Source organism: Mercenaria mercenaria, unplaced genomic scaffold, assembly GCF_021730395.1.
Source record: "Mercenaria mercenaria strain notata unplaced genomic scaffold, MADL_Memer_1 contig_4505, whole genome shotgun sequence".
Classification (NCBI taxonomy): domain Eukaryota; kingdom Metazoa; phylum Mollusca; class Bivalvia; order Venerida; family Veneridae; genus Mercenaria; species Mercenaria mercenaria.
Window position 1 is genome coordinate 5,414 of NW_026462738.1, and position 18,360 is coordinate 23,773.

The 18,360-nt window shown below is 35.5% G+C and overlaps 1 long non-coding RNA gene across 1 annotated transcript; it reads right to left on the reverse strand.

Annotated features, from left to right (window-relative positions):
* Positions 1–642: 642 nt before the first annotated feature.
* Positions 643–17,363, reverse strand: LOC123564392 (uncharacterized). The gene is made up of 8 exons (XR_008369471.1): positions 17,228–17,363; positions 16,687–16,774; positions 16,350–16,428; positions 11,697–11,866; positions 9,749–9,978; positions 9,265–9,429; positions 8,585–8,698; positions 643–778 (listed from the first exon to the last, which is right to left on the reverse strand). It is a non-coding gene; the product is annotated as an uncharacterized LOC123564392 (long non-coding RNA).
* Between the last annotated feature and the right edge of the window lie 997 nt (positions 17,364–18,360).

Below are 18,360 nucleotides of genomic sequence, written 5' to 3' on the forward strand. Positions count from 1 at the left end.
AACTGAGCCAACTGGTGTTATTTTGCCATTGACCATTGATCAACTTACTGATGTTACAGCAGTGTTTATGCCAAAATTATTAGAAGACACTGAAAGCTAACTAACGAGGATCTTGTCAATTACAATGTCTCATGTGTGCACGATGGAGCAAAGATAGAGAACGTTGGTTACAGTACAATATCAATGCTAGGGTTCTAAATGCCATAAAATAAATTGTAACATTACTGTTAACATGCTGGTGTTGATCTTTTCAGTATTTTATCTTAAACCACAACTTGATCTTTAATGTTTAATGTCTATTTCACTGTCACATTTGAACATCCTTTAATGTTACATTCAGTAAGTGTTAATGTCAATCATGAACCATCAAATTTGCACTTGATCTTAATATTTTTAATGTCTATTTCACTTTCACAACTGAAAATTCTCCAATGTCCTGTTCAGTAAGTTTAATAAATTATCTTTATCTTTGTATCTTTCCAGCTTGCCAGTAGACCCATGGTAGCATTCAGTCTGTGATCAATCATTACTAACAGACAGGATATATATCCATTGATAAGTTATTCCCTGATTTTTTTTTCTGACCAGAGAGAAACAATGTTGGAATCTGTGCTATTCAACACTTGACTCGCAAATGGTATTCTCGGCTCTTCCATTGGCTGCCCGGAAACAGCGGAGAAACTTGGTCTGATCAGTACATTCCGTCTTCATGCCACGTCGACAGTCAATGACTTCGTGAAAAAATTCCATGGGAAGCAGCTTCAAGCAAGGGACACAACTGAAATAATGCAAGAAAATTGATACACGATTAACAAACAGAGCCGGTTAGATTTTGATTCAAAATATTAGTCTGTGGCCCACATGTGGAAAACATTATATATATATATATTATTATAAAGTTTTGATTTTACCGTAAAAACTTTTGTGTTCATAATCCTTTCCTCGTATGTTCAATGTATACCAAGTCTTCTAAAATGACGAAATATAACCCTAAAAGTTAACCAATTGCCTGTTAAGAGTTTCAAACAACTGGGCCCAAATGGTTACTCAATTTGCAAATAAAAGTATAAGCACGTTTGTTGTTTTCTGTTTTAAAAGTATTTATAAATATTCTTGCACGAGCTGCTAGCTTGCATTAACAAGCGCTTTGCCAGTAAAAACTTTATAAAACTTTAACCAAAAAATTCCAAGTTAATAAGGGACATAACTCTGTCAAAATTCAAACCAAAGTTATAGGGATTGTTTCTCCCGCTGTCAACTTTGATAGTAAATAATTATTTAACGTTTCAAGTCAAAAGTGTCAATAGTAACGAGAGTTATTTGACTTTATCAAAAATTTAACCAAGTTAAAAAAGGGCATAACTCTGTCAAAATTCAAACAGATTAATGGGAGTTTTTTCTCCTGGTGTAGACTCTTGAGAGTAAATAACTATTTTAAGTTTCATGTCAAAAGCTTTGATAATAACAGAGATACAGGACTTTATCAAAAACCTTAACCAATGACGCGATACCAGCTTTAATACGTACAGAAACTTAACCAAATCATGATGCCGACACAGGGTTCTGCCGAGGACAAAAAATGTCCCCTTGGTATTAAAAATGTGGGGACATTTTCAAAATCTTAGGGACAACAACTTTTGACCATATGTTAATAAAATAAGACAGTAACATCACTATTAAAACTGAAGTCTTTATTTCAGTCCAACCATTAATACTCTTTAAATCAACTCTCCTGTGATTTGGAGTCATTTTTCTTCTTGGCTTCATTCAAATTTTCCGCACCCTTGTAGTTTGATTTTGTGGCGCATTTTCAATTTTTCAGGCAATAAATGTGGAATGGTTGACAGATTTTAAGCAGCCAACGGACACACTTTCAATTTCACCTGCCGAGAAGTGGGTGGAAAACGATTAACAACACCGGGTTTGTGTGTTCTGCGAGGTTTTATGAAGCTACATGAAGTACTTCAGTCTGTTAATCATTACACTGAATGCTTTTCTTGTTTGCAGATATAGAAATGTAGCTTAAAATTGTTCATTGTTGATCAAAATGAAGTTTTTACAGGAAACTCTTCTATTCTAATACAGTATGATTCGTACCCAGTTCCGGTAGTCCCATATGGACATTCATACCCGAAATTATCGTAACGCAACAACTGACACTTCTGGACCAATTTTAGTGCGACATTCATATTTTTTACACAAGATTCTCGCGATACTGCGGCCTCGGCAGAAACCTGACCGACATCAACGCACAGCTGAGCTAGTCCGATAGCTCTACCTATTCTAAGAATAGTCTAACTAAAACTATAGCTATCACTAAAGGTGATGAATGTACCCCCCCCCCCCCCCCCCCCCCCCCCCCCCCCCCCCCCCCCCCCCCCCCCCCCCCCCCCCCCCCCCCCCCCCCCCCTGCATGCACTGACGCAGTACATTGCAATTTGACGCAATAAATAATAAAAAAAGTTTCAAAATAAGCTATTTATAGCAACATAAAAGGGAAATAATTCCAAAAAAAATATTTATTGCAAGTGAACAAAAATGGGATCTGCCAAATAAAACCAAGAGCACTGCAATGCAGAGCAATATACACAAAGCAGTCATATATGACCATTGACCCCCAAGTGTGACCTTCACCTTGAAGTGAGTCATCATCCGAAACATGCGCTCTGCATGTCGTCTCAGTGTGGTGAAAATTTGTGCCAAGTTTTCATGAAATCCTTCAAGCAGTTCAAGAGTTACAGAGTGGACACGAAACAATCTGATGTGACCTTGACCTGGAAGTGACTCATTGGAAACACCCTCTCTGCATGTTGTCTTGGTGTGGTGAACATTTGTGCCAAGTTTCCTTGAAATCCTTCCAGCAGTTCAAGAGTTACAGAGCGAACAGGAAACAATCTGATATGACCTTTGACCCCCAAGTGTAACCTTGACCTTGAAGCGAGACATCCAAAACATGCGCTCTACATGTCATCTTGGTGTGGTTAACATTTATGTCAAGTTTCTTTGAAATCCTTTAAGGGGTTCAAGAGTTACACAGCAGACACGGAACTGCTGACGGACCTAGGGTATAACATATGTCCCTTTTGGGCATGTAAAAATATTTCTTTAAAAGATATCATTGCGACCTTCATTTTCCTACCAGATGAAAACATTCCAAGTGCTCACCTGTACAACAAGTCAGGTTTTCAATATAGGTAAATAAATCAGGAAATGATTGAAAATCTACAATTTGAACACTATCAAAATATTTTTTTACTTGAAATTCTCATGCAAACAATGCATTTTACCTCCAACAGCAAGTCCAGCTATGAAAAAAAAATATGTTCATGAGCTATCATAGGAGACAACGCACTTGACTACTCTGATGCTGAATAGCGAAAAAACAGGCATAACTGAGGAAACTTGAGCTATCACTGGCGTGATTAACACCACTGATGCAGATTATGATGTTGGACACCACCTTGAATCAGTATAATCTGTTTCAAGTAATAGCAGGGAGGGTTCTGCATCTAGTCACAATAATATACAATGTCACTATGAGCAAGTAGTGGTACAGTAAGTAAGTATCAAATCAGGGATCACTTTTGGCTGCGATTTCGCGATATTCTCGCATTATTTTGGTGAAAATCGCATAAATTTTGCTCAAATGTGCTTAAAAATCGCATCCGCGCGGCCGTAGATCTTTTGCCGAAATTGCAACTTTTCGCTGCAATGCGGTCTTGCCGTTACTTACTTTTCGTATGACGTTCATTTAGGCGCTTGAATTTCGCTTTTATCTCCATAGAGCGTCCGATGATTATGACTGCCAGACAAAAATAATATGTTTTCGCAATGTTTCAAAATACCACTGAAACAGAAATTTAAGCATTTGGAAGGCCAAACTTTCTGCCTCCATTCGCGCGGATGAATAGCGATGGGAATAACAAGATGGTGGAGAAACCCCCGATGAAGTCCCTTCATAAAAAACGCTGAACGTCCGAATTTCCAAACGAAATGGTTGAGGGTAGGGTTATAAATAAGTTTGACTTTAGAATTGTTTTGGCCTAATGGAAGTGTTTCATGTCCAGACAGATTAAAACATAACTGAACTTCAACTTTGACAAAGCAGCCATGAAGTAAAATCATTAGGGGAAAAATGCCTGTGGACCCAAGACTTAGTTACAATTTTCACAACCTATAATTTCAGCAATTCCTGGCACTGAATTTTAGAGTTGTAAATGGTGTCTCTGAAAGGAACTGTTCTGTTTATTTACAAGATAATTGTTCTTACAAATAAACAGATGTTTGCTTTTCCGTGTAATAAAAGCTGTCGACCGATATAAAATCTCATTATAAAAAGAAAAAATCCCATTCATTTTGTCAAAAATCTCATTGATTCAAGGCAAATGGGAATTAATCTCATAATAGTATCTGCCAAAAGTGATCCCTGTCAAATGAATAATCTTATGTAATGAAGATACTGGACTTCATCATAAAATTTTTAATCTAATTTCTAAATAAACAAGAGCCATGTTACACATGGCTAATCCCCCCACTGGGCATATCATAATTGAAGGCTAAAGTTCCTGGCAAGTTAGTGTCTGAAAGTATTAATTTTGGGGAAAGCTTTGAAGAACCGTTTAGTTGTGGTCCGCATCAGGGGTTTTAAGATGTGGAAGAAAGAATAAGTCAGTAATTAGGCGGTTTACTGCTATTAATTTTATTAATTTTCATGAAGAGTATAGCTATGATGTTTTTCTATATGGCTACTGTAAAAAGACAGAATGGAAAGCTAATAGGGAACAAGAGTGCCAGAATGTCACAATATATACCCGTCAAAGCAAATTTCTTTACTCTAGCAGCTGTATTTGCAAATGGAATGTTAATTTTGTGGTTGTTTAGTAATCATTGTAAGTCTTTTGTTTTTTAAAGTCCACAAAAAACTCCTTACCAGGTAGAGGTACCTTATATATAATAAAATACACTTAAAATTGGAGAGTAACATCTATGTTGTACCACAGAAAAGTGGTCTTGTTTTTTCCCTAGGGGCAATCATAACAAGAGCTGTCGGATGACAGTGCGCTCGACTATTCGAAGAATTGATTGAAGAATGGGGTCAAAATATTTCCATAGATTTTCAGACTAAACAAAAAAATGGATTAAACAAAAAATGTTCCTGTATTTGTGGATTTCGATAAGTCTTGCACTAAATGGCAATGTGTGACCATGATGGCAAATATGTTAAGTTATATGTTAGGCAAAACATGGACTTATATGAAAAATTTAACTAATTTCCAAGTCCAAAAAGGGCCATAATTCAGTCAAAATAGTTGACAGAGTTATGTACTCTTGCCTACAGATGGAAATCATAATGATAAACAAGTGTTTAAAGTTTAAAAGGCATATGTCAAATAGTCTTGACAAAACATGGACATATACAAAACAGAACCAATTTCCAAGTTCAAAAAGGGCCATAATTCAGCCAAAAGACGAGAGAGTTACGTACTCTTGCCTACTGATAGAGACTATTATACTGAATAAGATATAAAAGTTTCAAAGCCATATGTCAAACACTTTACACAAAATATAAACTGGTACGAAAAACTTAACCAAGATTTCCAAGTCAAAAGGGGCCATAATTCAGTCAAAATGCTTGATGGAGTTATGTACTCTTGCCTACAACTGGACATTGTGATGGTAAACAAGTGTTGAAAGTTTCAAAGCTTTATCTCAAAATACTTTGTCAAAATGTGGACTGGTACGAAAAACATATCCAAGATTTCTAAGTCAAAAAGGGGCCATAATTCAACCAAAATGCTTGATGGAGTTATGTATTGCCTACAAGTGGACATGGTGATGGTAAACAAGTGTTGAAAGTTTCAAAGCTTTATCTCAAAAGACTTTGTCAAAATATGAACTGGTACGAAAAACTTAACCAAGATTTCTAAGTCAAAAGGGGCCATAATTCAGTCAAAATGCTTGACAGAGTTATGTACTCTTGCCTATACCTGGACATGGTGATGGTAAACAAGTGTTGAAAGTTTCAAAGCTTTATCTCAAAAGACTTTGTCACAAGAAACGCGGCAATGCCACGAAACCAGGTTTTCAACACTTTTCATAAGAAGAAACAAGAGTGCCAGAATGTCACAATATATGCACGTCACAGCAAATTTCTTTACTCTAGCACCTGTATTTGCAGATGTAATTTTAATTTTGTGGTTGTTTAGTAATCATTGTAATTCTTTTGTTTTTCTAAGTCCACAAAAAGACTCCTTACCAGATAGAGATACCTTAAAATACACCTAAAATTAGAAAGTAACAACTATGTTGTACCACAGAAAAGTGGTCTTGGTTTTTCCCTACGGTCAATTATAAAAAAAGTTACAATATAAGTTATTTATAGTAACAACTAAGGGAAGTCAATCTTTAAAAAAAAAAAAAAAAAAAAAAAAAAAAAAAATACAAATTTTTTTTTTTTAAGTCCACACAGAAATCCTTACCAGGTAGAGATTGGTAAAAAAACACCTCAAAATTGGATGTAACATGCATGATGTACTACAGAAAAGTGGTCTCGATTTTTCCCTACGTCTAGTAATGAAAAAGTTACAATAAAAGCTATTTATAGTAACAACAAAGGGAAGTAATTCTAAAGAAGGGAACTGTGCAAGACACTTTGTCTCATGATGGTGTATAATTGTGCCAAGTTACATCAAAATCCCTCTATGCATGAAGAAGATATGCTCCGGACAAAGTTTTCATTCTTGTATCCTTTGACCTCTAAGTGTGACCTTGACCTTAGACCTAGGGACCTGGTTCTTGCGCATGACACTCCGTCTCATGATGGTGAACAATTGTGCCAACTTTCATCAAAATCCCTCCATGCATGTAGAAGATATGCTAACCCTAACCCTAACCTAACCCTATTTTTAGTAACAATGACCTTGACCTTGATCCCAGAAACCCCAAAATCAATCCCAAGCTACAACTTTATATAAGTTTTCTATACACCAAGTTTCATCATGATAGCTCATTCCTAAGTTAAGTTATTGACCGGAAACCCTTTTTCTACTTTAAGTAACAGTGACCTTGACCTTGACCCCAGAAACCCCAAAATCAATCCCAGCCTTTGTCTTGATATAAGCTACATACATACCAAGTTTTATTCAAATATCTTTACCGAAACAAAAGTTATTGACCGGAAACGCCAGTTTGACGCCGCTGCCGCCCGCCCACCCGCCCGACCGACATCTACCCCAATCTAATAACTCAGGTTTTCGTTGAAAACCTGGTTAAAAATGTGGACTGGTACGAAAAACTTAACCAGGGTGTGACGCCGACGCCGTGGCGAGTAGGATAGCTCTACTTATTCTTCGAATAGTTGAGCTAAAAATGTTACAATATAAGTTATTTATAGTAACAACTAAGGGAAGTTAATCTTTAAAAAAAAAAAAAAAAAAAAAAATTGGATGTAGCATGCATGTTGTACTACAGAAAAGTGGTCTTGGTTTTTCCCTATGACTAGTAATGAAAAAGTTGCAATAAAAGCTTTTTAAAGTAACAACAAAGGGAAGTAATTCTAAAGAAGGGAACTGCGCATGACACTTCGTCTCATGATGGTGTATAATTGTGCCAAGTTACATCAAAATCCCTCCATGCATGAAGAAGAAATGCTTCGGACAAAGTCATTTTTGTATCTGATCTTTGGCCTCTAAGTGTGACCTTGACCTTAGGCCTAGTGACCTGGATCTTGCACATTACACTCCGTCTCGTGGTGGTGAACATTTGTGCCAAGTTATATCAAAATCCCTCTATGCATGAAGAAGAAATGCTCCGGACAAAGTTTTTGTTCTTGTATCCTTTGACCTCTAAGTGTGAACTTGACCTTAGACCTAGGGACCTGGTTCTTTCGCGTGACACTCCGCCTCGTGGTGGTAAACATTTGTGCCAAGATATATCAAAATCCCTCCATGCATGAAGAAGCTCCGGACAAATTTATTTCAAGAAAATATGATAAAGAGGAATAACTCAAAAAATAGGCAAGGTAGAGTTATTGTTCTTGCACACTGCACTTCCTTCCAGTGCATTCTATTAGTGTATGAAGTTTGAAGAAAATCCCTCCAGTACTTTTGGGGTTATGCTCCGGACAAAATGTTTTAAGAAAATATGATAAAGGGGAATAACTCAAAAAATAGGCAAGGTAGAGTTATTGTTCTTGCACACTGCACTTCCTCCCAATGTGTTCTATCAGTGTATGAAGTTTGAAGAAAATCCCTCCAGTACTTTTGGAGTTATGCTCCGGACAAAGATCGTTGCAGACGCACGGACGGACTGGGAGCATTTCTAATATCCCCTTCGCCTTTGGCGGGGGGATAAAAAGGTGCATAATTCTGACAATACTGCAGGTGGGGTTACAAGGCCTAACATACTATTGAACATTATCAGTACTAGCCAGTACAGCAAGTTTTAATTGAATATTAATTAACGCAGAAAATATTGAACTACATAAAGCCTTAACACCGACGCGTAAGGCCAAGGCAAGTGCAATAGCCCTCCTTATTCTTTGAATAGTCTAGCTAAAAACACAGTGGATTTCTGTAGAACTTACATGAATCAGCCGATACTTTATCCATCAGCTTGGTCTTGGTTTGCAGGAATGAATCTTAAGAACAGGGGCATCTGTATTATGTTGGCTATGACCTCCATGAATCCTATGACAGATCTGTAATTCAATATATGTACCGGTACACACATTTAATGATTTAAACAATTGTTTCATTTCCTCAAGGTGTGCAATTCCATTTTTAAGTTCTTGCAACCTCTTGGGATCCATTGTGTTTGATAGTTCTTTTAACCGTTTCACTTAATTTTCTCACATATATAATATTTTCAATGTATAATATCGACAGTCGATCGAAAATCCCGAATAATGAAAATGCCTATTTTTTTCTTTCTTCTAATAATGTTAGCTTTTTCCCGCGCACATTCTCTCCAAATCTGGGGTGAATTAGCTAATGGGAAAGGGGTGAAACATGAAGAAATACCAAATAATGAGGAAAATAGAAAATGCCGTATAGGAAAAACACTAAAAATTAGTTTTTTGCCTCTCCTGAAAACCACCTTTTTATTTTTCGGGATTTTCGATCGACACTGTCGATATAACTTTCCCATCTAAAACTAATCCTGGCAAATAATTAGCTTGGCAAAGCTGCAATGTAGCTTTCATTTTGAATATGTAATTAAGAAAGTCCTATTCTCCCTGGCAAAACTAATATACAGGTAACTTACTGGAAAAATGAGAATGTCTAGGTTTTCAATAAGGTATGTTCTGGTTCCTGTTCTGACACCTAGGTCATCGCTATGGTGATTCTCAGGACAGTAGAGTGATGGCAGACATCAGAACAAAGAAGTCTCCTCATTTCTTGGTGTAGAACCAATCACAGACTCACCAGCCTGAAATAAGTTGTTTATTGTTCTTGGCATTGCTATTACAGCAAAGCTTTCAACTAGTTGTAAAACATTGATAACTATTAATTGTAAATGTGAAAAGTGCATTACAACATACATATTAATTCGTAAGTGATTAGAGAACGACAGTGAATATTTCCTTGTAAATTCCATTTGTTGATTCAAAACAAATAAGAGAGGGGCTTAAAATGTCAATCAATCAGCTGACCTGCCTTGCCATTTGCGACTTTTTGTCTTTTTTCAGCACTCAATCATTAAAGAGATTCATTATTCCTGCAATGTGTAACTTAAACATTCATGTTACCTGAATTATAGTGTTGACTGTACAGATGTAGTTCAAATGAACTCCAGAAAGCTCCAGACAAGATCCAGCTGAAAGTTATTCAATGCTAACTCTGTCCCACATTTCCAGCAGCTACTGGCAGTTCAGCATCTGAGTTATCTGGTCTGTTTTGCTTAATTGTTGTTGTTGTAGTTTTATTCATCATTATCAGTCATTTTTGCCAGTCTCTCCGAACACTGTCTGCGCCAAAACTAAATGAAATGTATGCAAAAAGTAAAAGCAATGTCAGGAACTACCATGAATAATGTGTTTGCAGGAGTTACGGTTTATGCACACTGCAGTTCCTTAACCCTTACCCTGCTCCAATTTCTATATAGAACTTGTCCATCGTCCAATCTGGACAGTACCATTAACTGTTAAAAGGGGTGCTTACAAAAAAGATACTGACTGAATGACGAATAGTGCTGGTCATGATCAGACTCCATGATCATGATCTGCAGTGGTTGCAAAGGCAGGATCAATAGTGTCCAGCACTGTAATTAAGATTTAACTCGGTTCTCAAACACACAATGTCATGAGAAATTTAATTATTTTCAAAAGTTTCAGGCATAATTTCCACAGGGAATATCTTTATTAAGTAAGCAAAGTTTAGTTATGGTTCATGTACACTGCACTTAATCTTAATGTCATCTTTTAGTGTGTGGAATTTTACCAAGTTCTGTTTGAGGGACCACTATGACCATGCTGTAGCTGCTGCATTTTTGTTATAAACATAAAACATGTTACTTTTTAGTTAAATTCTGTTATCAATGATGGTTTTCTTTTATTTTATACTCTTCTGTGAAATACTGAAATTTATCAGTGAAATAAAATTGATATTTTCACTGTTTCAAACAGCGAAAATATCATTTTTATTTTTCACTGGTATGGAACTACATTTGAATGCGAAATGATAGGAATTATAAATGATAAGAAATTCCTTGAAAAATATTCTTCAGTAAAGGTAAATATGTTATAAATAATAAAAGGATTATAAATATTTACATTTTATCATAATAAAATGTCACAGAAATCGGAAAACGTAATAGAACTATTTATAGTTTTTCTACAAAGACATCCTGACGTCACAACATTATCATGTTAAGGTGCGATGCACGTGACGTTGCGCGGGCAAACTGAATATAATTTGGTTAAAACCATTAAAAATGCACCACTTGTGAAAATATTGCATTATAGTGTTCACTCGGTGAAATATATTTCGATCTTACAATAAAACAAACAAATTTTCTCTATATATTTATCACAGCTTTGAACATCAGATTCAAAATAGTTAACAGTATTAATAAATCCACTGATTTCATTACCTCCCATTATGGTTCTGTCTGTATAAAGTCATGTGCCATAATGAAAGATATGCTTTTCTTACTACGCAATTATGTATTATTTTCTATTTTGACAGCCATTTGTTTTTAACCAAAAATTAAAAGCCTGATGGACCAAATTATTTGTTTTGGAGTCATACTCTACGGAAAAGTGTTGTAAATAATGTAAAAAAAGTAATTCAAAAAGTAATTAATGTTATACTTTCATGAAACCTCAAACATATAATTTATAAAGCATGTACTCAAATTCTATCATTATAATCAATAAGGATATAAAGTGCAGTTTGTGCTTAAATATTTTTCTTCTGAAAAAGCTATTTGTTGATAAACTGTTTCTTATACCAGCATCTCTGTCTTGAATTTAATTTATCTTCATACAGTTACCAGCTGAGAAAATAAGAAATTAGGCTTAATTTCTATCCATTTAACTGTTTCGCTGAAGAAATTTCTATCCATTTAACTGTTTAGCTGAAGAAAATTTAAAAACCTGCAGATTTATTCTATTTTTTTTTAAATTATTATTATGACAACGATATTTAACATTTTAGTGCAAATTCTGAGAACAAATATTCATAACTATTAATTACCTTAAAGAGAATATACTTCTGAACAGAAGGCACCAGCAGTAGAGGTCTAGAAGATTGAAGGCAGGGAACATACAGAAGGACTTGCACCGTGTTTGGCCCCTCACTGTCCCTACTAAAGTACTGGCACCATTTCACATTTCCATGGGAATACAGAGTCTCTGGCTCCCAAGCTTGTAATTAGAAAAAAGCCAAAACAGGAAAAACTGAACTTGAAATTATTTTATGTTAAAGTTACTTATTAATTAATAAGGCAAGAATTTAATACTGCAGAAGTGAGCTACATGAAAAACAAATCTGACAATCTGGCCTGTCCTGGTAATGGAAGGCAAAAATTCAAAGGAAATCTGAAAAAGAGAAAATCCTGCCCGTTCCTGGCAGGCCTTGAACCTGAAAGAAATAAAATCCTGCCCAATGTATGTTCCGTCCAAGTAAAACATGCATTAGAAGACCTGGGCAGGGTATGGTCCTGAAATAAAGAAGAAATCCTTGCAATCCCTGATTTCCGTCTCTCTCAACAAAGGAACAACTATCATCTAGCAACCCACCGGCGAGAATTGTAGACCAGTTACCCCCATTAACGCTTCCCATCTTGCGGACATATTGACACCGGGTCCTCGAAGGTTACGCAAGTAGTCTTGATCAACAGTTAAGGGATCTGCCAGGCCTTGAAATCTGAAAAAAGAAAGAAATCCTGCCTACCTCATAGAGGTGGTCCTAGGCAGGTCTTGACACTGAAAGAAAATCCTGCCGACTGCATGTATGGACGGGACACATACAGTCAGTTGTCATTGGCAGGCTGTGGACCTGAAAGAAATAAAATCCTTACAATCCCTGATTACCATCTCTCAAAACACAAAGGAACAACCTTCATCTAAACACTGCCGGCGCAGAATTGTAGACCAGTCACTTCCACACGTTTTTCATCTAGCGGATATATAGACACCGGATTATCCTCGATGGCAACGATGATAAGTCTTGATCAATAGTTAAGGGATCTGTAAGGCCTTGGCAGCTGTAACAAAAAGCAACTCTGCCAATCTTTTGAAGCAGCATCTCCTTCTCAGCAGTCTGGAAGATTGGCAGGAAAACAAAACAAAACAAAACAAACAAGAGGGCCCTGAAGGCCTTGTATTGCTCACCTGATCTAGTTTTTGGTGGCTGCTGCCACCAGTGTCAAAAAGAATACTCCGTTTGAGAAATCTTAGATGTTGTTAGACTTCGCATTCGCTCTGTGTATTGTTTGGTATGATGTCGAATTGTCGAAAAACAGATAAATATATGAAAATATGTTGAGGTAATTTTAAAAGTTGATTCATTTAAATAACTGAATGCAATGTTTGAATGGGAAAATAGCTGATAATATTTTTTTCCTGGCCATGTAAAGAAAGTAGTTGAAAACATAGCTTCAGCGGGGTAAAAACCCTTGTCTATGGAGTAGTTATATTAGTATGATTTTTTACATAATTATTGCTCTAGGACTCAAATATAAGCCATTAAACTTAATCCACTCATGTGCCAGACCCCTTTGGTTTTTTGTTCTTTCTGGTCAAAAGTCTGAATTTTATGCCCAGAGTATTCATCATTTATTTACTTTTAGAAAGAAATAAGTAACTAAGATCGCACTGTTTGAATTTTTACAAATGATTATATGAAAATTCGACCGTTTTTATAGAATTTTGCCTATATTCCTGTCGATATCTTATTAAGATCATTATAGAATTCAAATATTATTATTTCTCAAGAGGTGTTGGAAACTTGAAGCGAAAATGTTAAAAAATGAATGCACTACGCACGGTTTTTGTGTACGTGTCTACGTAAATTAGATATTTAATACGATAGGTCACATATGCTTGTGGAATGGAAAATTACCGGCATGACGTTTTGATATCTTTACGATTCGCGGGTAAATTCCAGTCAATCCAGGTAGCGACTGAACCATCTCAAAGTTTGTTGACGTTTTGGAGTTGTAATTTCTGAATTTTGGTAAAGTAAGGACGTAAAAAACCACTCGCCTGATCGGTCGAGTATACAGCGAGGTCCACTTGTCCTACTCAGACTTTAACTCGCCAATGCGAGCGGGCGAGTGGAATTTTACACCCCTGCAAATTGTTAAAGATTTTCGAGTCGGGCAATTTAATGAATGGTCTGATCATGCGCCTTTGTCTTTTGATATCATTTGTGGCAATTTTGATAGACCTAGTAATAGCGACGAGCAAAATGATAGTCGTAAACATTTTATTTGGAATGATATGTTAAAAGATGCTTTTAGAAATAAACTAATTTCTATGTTACCAGAGCTAAATAACGTGGTGCAAAATGTTGACATTTCTAGTAAAGAATCTGTAAATAATAGCATTAATATGTTTACTAACATAATAAGAAGTGCAGCCGATCCATTGTTTGCTAAGGAGGGGAAATCGGGTAATAAAGCACCTAGTTACGATAACCCAAATAGACTGTGTAAAAAAGCAGACTGGTTCGATGATGATTGTATTACAGCGAAGTCAGTATACACAGCAGCTCTGCAACAATTTAATACATGTAAATCAGATCACAACAGGGTCAATATGTGCAATGCTAGAGCAGCATATAAGCTGATAGTTAGAAAAAAGAAACGAAAATATGAACATACGAAACTAAAGCAAATTGAACGTCTTCGGCATAAAAAAACTAAAGACTTTTGGAATCTATTTTCAAAGAGGAAATCTAAACAGGGTAACATTAAACTAAACGAGTTTTTTGAGTATTTTTCAAATTTAAATGCTGATCTGTCCGGTACAACAGTACCAGAAGCGGAAGCTTTTTGTTCTTCTGGTGATTTTGACCCGGATGACGCTATATTTGAAGAGCTTGATAAACCTATTACATTAGATGAAATAAAATCTGTAATCAATGTATTGAAAAGGAATAAATCATGTGGTATTGACTGTCTGTTAAACGAGTATTTTATAGAGTCTTATGATATCATAAATGGGCATTTGTTAGACCTGTTTAATGCTGTATTGAATTCAGGTCAATTTCCTGATCAATGGTCTGAGGGCATTATTGTACCCATATATAAGAAAAATGATATACATGATGTAAACAACTATAGAGGTATTACCCTTCTTAGTTGTCTAGCAAAACTTTTTACTGGTGTTTTAAATGCTAGGATAAATACCTGGATAGAGGAAAATAATGTCCTCAGTGACAATCAGTTTGGATTCAGGTCTGGAAGATGTACAGTTGATGCAATTTTTGTATTAAATGCCATTATTCAGAAAGTCCTTAACGATAAAGGTCGCCTATATTGCGCTTTTATTGATCTAAAAAAGGCTTTTGATAGTATATATTTAAACGGGCTCTGGTTCAAATTACATAAGCTGGGTCTCAAAGGGAAGATGCTTAATATTATCAGAAGTATGTATACCAAAGTTAAATCATGTGTACAAGGATGTAAATCATATTCAGAATTTTTTGAATGTGCTGTTGGTCTAAAACAGGGAGAAACGAGAGCTATCACTAAAGGTGATGAATGTACCCCCCGCATGCACTGACACAATACATTGCAATTTGACGCACACAAGATTGCATAATTACGTGGACTGTATGTATATAGACTGTATGTATACAGTAAAGTAACAAAAAACAAAGTCCCATAACTATGCAGAATATTTATCTAAAAGAATGTAACATGCACCATGCACAACTAGGGTTGGTACTGATCACTTGTGTGAAGTTTCATTAAATTGTGTGTAAGGGTTTGGTAGATTAGGCATGCACAAGATTGCATATGCAGACTGTATGTACATAGTATGTTAACAAGAAACAAAGTCCCATAACTCTGCAATTTTTGTCGCTGAAAGAACCTAACATGCCCCATGCACAACTACTGTTGATACTGATCACTTGTGTGAAGTTTCATTAAATTGTGTCAAGGGGATGAGGAGAGATGGTGCGCACAAGATTGTGTCTATGTATATAGTACAGTAACAAAAAAACAAAGTCCCATAACTCTGCAAATTTTTTTTCTGAAAGAACCTAACATGACCCATGCACAACTACTGTTGTTACTGATCACTTGTGTGAAGTTTCATTAAAATGTGTCAAGGGGATCAGGAGAGATGGTGCGCACAAGACTGTGTCTATGTATATAGTATAGTAACAAAAAAACAAAGTCCCATAACTCTGCAAATTTTTTTTCTAAAAGAACCTAACATGCCCCATGCACAACTACTGTTGGTACTGATCACTTGTGTGAAGTTTCATTAAATTGTGTCAAGGGGATGAGGAGAGATGGTGTGCACAAAATTGTGTCTATGTATATAGTATAGTAACAAAAAAACAAAGTCCCATAACTCTGCAAATTTTTTTTCTAAAAGAACCTAACATGCCCCATGCACAACTACTGTTGGTACTGATCACTTGTGTGAAGTTTCATTAAATTCTGTCAAGGGGATAAGGAGACATCGAGCGCACAAGATTGCGTCTACGGACAGACGGACAGACAGACAGACAGACAGACAGACAACCTGAAACCAGTATACCCCCCCTTACAACTTTGTTGTCGGGGGGTACAATAATGTCACCTGTACTTTTTTCTCTGTTTATAGATGACTTAGAGTTGTTTTTACAAAATGGCCACACATGTGGTTTGTCTATAGATGATATTACCTTTATATTGATGTTGTTTGCTGATGATATGGTCATTTTTGGTAAAACACCCCTGGAACTGCAGAATAGCCTAGACATGCTGAAATTATTTTGTGATAAATGGGGATTAGCTGTAAATACAGATAAAACTAAAGTCATGGTTTTTAGAAAGTGTGGAAACACTAGACAAAACGAAAGATGGAATTATGGTGGTAGTGATTTAGAGACTGTTAACAACTTTAATTATCTTGGCACTGTATTTAACTACACCGGAAATTTTGAGCTTAATCAAGAATATCTAGCTGGGAAAGGGTTGAAAGCTCTTAATGTATTAATTACAAAAATAAAACAATATCACCTGAAACCAAAGACGGTGTGCCAGCTCTTTGATGCTTTTGTTGGGTCAAAACTGAATTACTCATGTGAAATCTGGGGTCTTTCTAAATCTAAAGAGATAGAGAGAATACATTTAAAGTTCTGTAAACAATTGTTGCATGTAAAAAAGTCAACAAGTAACATGGCTGTATATGGAGAGCTAGGCAGATATCCCCTATATATAAACAGATATACAAGAATGATAAAGTTTTGGTGCAAGATACTTAGATCTCATAATATTATTGTAAATACCTTGTACAAAGAGTTGTATAATATGATCGGTAAAGTAAATGGAAGAAACTGGGCGTCTGATATTAAAACATTATTAGATAATTTTGGTTTCTCTTATGTATGGAATAATTCAAATGTTGTTAACTTGAAAACTTTTCCATTGTTGTTTAAACAAAGAGTGTATGATGTATTTTTACAGACATGGAAAAATGTTATAAACAATCAAAGCTCGATGTTTCTTTATAAAAATTTTAAAGACTCACTCACATATGAAAGTTATTTGAGTTTATTACCTAATAAGTTTCGCATCTCTTTGACAAGATTGCGGTTAGCATCTCATAAACTTCGAATTGAAACGGGTAGATATGCAGTGAACAGAACAGAATGACATCAACGCTACTGTGCACTCTGTAATAAAAGAGATATTGAGGATGAATACCATTTCATACTTATTTGTGAGGCCTATCAGCCAATTAGAAGATTATATGTTAGACCATATTTTTACAGAAACCCAAGTGTATATAAGTTTAATGAACTGATGAAATCAAAAAACAGCACTGCACTTAAAAATTTGAGTAGATTTGTGTACGAAGCATTTGCTTTACGAAATAGTCTGCTTAACAATACATAGTTGTAAATAATGTATTTTTGTATTTATATTTAGTATCTGTATATAGTTTTCGATATTATAATCTACCAGTAAAAACTATTGCATTTTCTATGCAGTGACAGTCAAATATTAAGACGGATTCTTAAAGTCACTGACACTGTTACAATATGTATTAGAATATATGTGACTGATATGTGCGTTTTTTATAAAAAAAAAATAAAATGCGACTGTTGATATGGGCAGATAGATCTACACCCCCGATTTTTTTTCCACATTTAAATTGACGAAGCATATATCTACACATCTATAACTCATATATCAAAAATGCAAATGTAATGTTTCACTTTTGACAGATTCGTGATAATGCATAAACATAACCATAGCGACAGCGCATTTATAAGTAAAAGTTATGACATGACATATACCTAACCATTTTAATAGTTCTTTATTTAGACTGTCGTCTCAGTAAGACTGTCACTACAGTAGAAAATATCATCATGTTGGTACCTTAGTACTGTACTGTACATATTATACATTTATAGAAGTTGTATACTTACCTGTAGCTGGAACAACTGATACGGGGACTGGAAACAGGCATTTATCTTATCTGATGCTGTCGTCCAATCGAAGCGTATGCCGTAGGTTATTCTGCTATTACTCAAACACTTACGCCTTACAGTTTAACTCGTCCTTTCAATGAAAATCTGGGAAAGCATTTGTTGAATTTTTTGTTGAAAACAAACGTTCTGCCATGAAATTATTGCCTGCATCTGTTTTTAAATGGAAAATATCTACATTAATGTTACTTTTTGCCCT